The sequence below is a fragment of the Loxodonta africana genome, unplaced genomic scaffold (genome assembly GCF_030014295.1).
Source record: "Loxodonta africana isolate mLoxAfr1 unplaced genomic scaffold, mLoxAfr1.hap2 scaffold_34, whole genome shotgun sequence".
In the NCBI taxonomy this organism is placed as follows: domain Eukaryota; kingdom Metazoa; phylum Chordata; class Mammalia; order Proboscidea; family Elephantidae; genus Loxodonta; species Loxodonta africana.
Window position 1 is genome coordinate 88,732 of NW_026975055.1, and position 3,598 is coordinate 92,329.

Below are 3,598 nucleotides of genomic sequence, written 5' to 3' on the forward strand. Positions count from 1 at the left end.
AGCAGCTGAGTGCTTAACTGTTGTGGCACCAGGGCTCCACACCCACACATAGATGAGTTCTCTAACATTTCTTGCTGGCCGAGAAGGAATTAGGTTTATTACATGATAAGCTCCCTCTTCCTGGATATCCTCCAGGAAATGTCCAGTGACCACTTGTCAGAATATGTTGTAGATGGCATTCCAGCACCAATAGAAAAAGCTGGATTAGACAGCCTCAATGGTTCTAATCTTTATGTAAAATATAAATTGCTTGTTTTTTTCTCTTCTTGTGTACCATAAGGAAAAGAGTTTGTATTATTAAAATGCTTTGTTCTTATTTGCAAGCCCAAAATCTCATCACCCTGCTTTAATAATGTTGTCTTTACAGGATAATCCCAATTTCTGTGTCCATCATCACCATTGAAATGAAATAAAACAGGATGAATGTGACTGATTTAATTCTAATAGGACTTACACAGAATCCTCAGATGCAGAGAATTCTAGTTGTTGTTTTGTTTATCATCTACATTGTCACTGTTACAGGAAACCTGCTCATTGTGGTCACCATAATCTACAGTCAGACATTTAAAACCCCAATGTATTTTTTCCTGGCCTTCTTGTCTTTGATAGATGCCTGCTACTCCTCTTCCACACTTCCTAAAATGCTAGCTGACTTGCTCTCTGAGACAAAAACCATCTCCTTCAGTGGCTGCATGACACAGATCTTTACTGAACATTTCTTAGGTGGTTCTTAGGTTGCCCTCCTTGTGGTCATGGCCTATGACCGTTACGTGGCCATCTGTAGTCCTCTGCACTATGTGACCATCATGAACCACCATGTATGCTGCCTTTTGGTGGGGGTGTCTTGGACAGTGGGTTTTCTCCACTCCATTGAACAGATTCTTGTCACTTTCTGGCTCCCATTCTGTGGCCCCAACATTATGGATCACTTCACGTGTGACGTCCTTCCCCTGATACAACTTGCCTGCACAGACACATTCCTTGTTGGTCTCTTGATTGCTGCCAATGGTGGGGTAATCTGTGTAATAACCTTTGTAATGTTGTCGATATCCTATGTTGCTATCCTATATTCCTTGAGGACTCAGAGCTCTGCAGGGAGGAAAAAGGCCCTCTCTACCTGTGGTTCCCACATCACTGTTGTTGTCTTGTTCTTTCTGCCCTGTATTTATATATATATGCGACCAGTAGCCACCTTCTCCATGGATAAAGCCATAACTGTATTCTATACTCTTGTCACTCCCATGTTAAATCCCATTATCTACACAGTAAGGAATGCAGAAGTAAAAAATGCCATCAAAATGTTACTGAAAAGAAATGTAATTTCAGATAATAAATGACCCAATATGAAGATTTTATTTCTATCATAATCTTTACATTTTTGTTTTATGTTACATACATATATGTGTAAGAATGTATATGTTTGTGTGTGTATATATATATGTAGCTCTTTCTCACATTTATCACTTAACTTCTATAGAACCTTTGTGCAAGAATGGCATGGAGGTGGTGTCTGACCTTCTCTATCTTCACAAAGAGGAAGAAGAATCAAAATTAGCAACCCCAGCCTGATTCCTTGCTGAAGTCAGGCATGCCTCCTCTCTCCACCATCTTTACTAATTCTGACACCAGCTGCCCCTCCTATGGCACTCTCTACTTCTGTGCTGGGTTCAATAATTCATTGCAATGGCCACACAGAACTCACAGAAAATACCCACTATTATGGTGTTTATTAGGGAAGTAACAGTTACAATTCAGTCCCAAGAACATTCAAGATACAGTTCTTCCATAAGAACAGCCTCTTTCCAGCTGTGCTGAAAGGCATACCTCTCCCTGTTCCTAGACATATGCCCAAAAGCACTCAACTTTCTCCATGAGCCTGGAAACCCACCGGGCAGTTGCCTGCTGCTGGGTGTCTCCTGCTGGGTCTTTTCTGCCACTGCTTCTCACCATCTTCAGGGTTACAGCTCACTCTCTCTGTTGGTCTCCTGCTTCCAGGAGCTTCTCAGCACAGGGACCCCGGGTCCAAAGGGCGTGCTGGCTCCTGGCTGTTCTTCCTTGGCAGGTGTGGAATCTTCTTTTTCCCCCTCTGGGGTGGCTGATTTCAAGCCCAGCAGGATGGCAAACCTGACCAATCCCTTTGGTGGGCCATAATTACTCTACCACTCAATCACACCAATCACTTGGGTGGGGATTACAAGACCATGGCTATAAAGTCCTCACAAAAGTCACCCATCACACCACACTTTGCAACAATTATTCTGATTTCACAGATGAAGAGAAATAAAGTTAAAAGAGGTTAAATGATCAGCCCAAAGTCCGAGTCAGAGCTATTTGGATTTTTTTTTTTTTAATTTTATTAAGCTTCAAGTGAACGTTTACAAATCCAGTCTGTCACATATAAGTTTACATACATCTCACTCCCTACTCCCACTTGCTCTCCCCCTCTTGAGTCAGCCCTTTCAGTCTCTCCTTTCGTGATAATTTTGCCGGCTTCCCACTCTCTCTATCCTCCCATCTCCCCTCCAGAGAAGAGTTGCCAACACAATCTCAAGTATTCACCTGATATAATTAGCTCACTCTTCATCAGCATCTCTCTCCCACCCGCTGACCAGTCCCTTTCATGTCTGATGAGTTGTCTTCGGGGATGGTTCCTGTCCTGTGCCAACAGAAGGTCTGGGGACCATGGCCGCCGGGATTCCTCTAGTCTCAGTGAGACCATTAAGTTTGGTCTTTTTATGAGAATTTGGGGTCTGTATCCCACTGATCTCCTGCTCCCTCAGGGGTCCTCTGCTGTGCTCCCTGTCAGGGCAGTCATCTATTGTGGCCGGGCACCAACTAGTTCTTCTGGTCTCAGGATGATGTAGGTCTCTGGTTCATGTGGCCCTTTCTGTCTCCTGGGCTCTTAGTTGTAGTGTGGCCTTGGTGTTCTTCATTTTCCTTTGCTCCAAGTGGGTTGAGACCAATTGATGCATCTTAGATGGCCGCTTGTTAGCATTTAAGACCCCTTTCTTTTCTCCCTGGCTGCTTTTAAAATTTTCTCTTTATCTTTGGTTTTGGCGAGTTTGATGATAATATGTCTTGGAGTTTTTCTTTTTGGATCAATCTTAAATGGTGTTCGATGAGCATCTTGGATAGATATCCTTTCGTCTTTCATGATGTCAGGGAAGTTTTGTGTCAGGAGTTCTTCAACTATTTTCTCTGTGTTTTCTGTCCCCCCTCCCTGTTCTGGGACTCCAATCACCCGCAGGTTATCCTTCTTGATAGAGTCCCACAGGATTTTTAAGGTTTCTTCATTTTTTTTAATTCTTTTATCTGATTTTTTTTCAGCTATGTTGGTGTTGATTCCCTGGTCCTCCAGATGTCCCAGTCTGCATTCTAATTGCTCGAGTCTGCTCCTCTGACTTCCTATTGCGTTGTCTAATTCTGTAATTTTATTGTTAATCTTTTGGATTTCTACATGCTGTCTCTCTATGGATTCTTGCAACGTATTAATTTTTCCACTATGTTCTTGAATAATCTTTTTGAGTTCTTCAACAGTTTTATCAGTGTGTTCCTTGGCTTTTTCTGCAGTTTGCCTTATTTCATTTGTGATGTCTTG

The 3,598-nt window shown here is 42.5% G+C and overlaps 1 pseudogene; it reads left to right on the forward strand.

Moving 5' to 3' along the window:
- Positions 1–401: 401 nt before the first annotated feature.
- On the forward strand, positions 402–2,296 carry LOC100661239 (olfactory receptor 4C13-like; annotated as a pseudogene).
- The last annotated feature ends 1,302 nt before the right edge of the window (positions 2,297–3,598 follow it).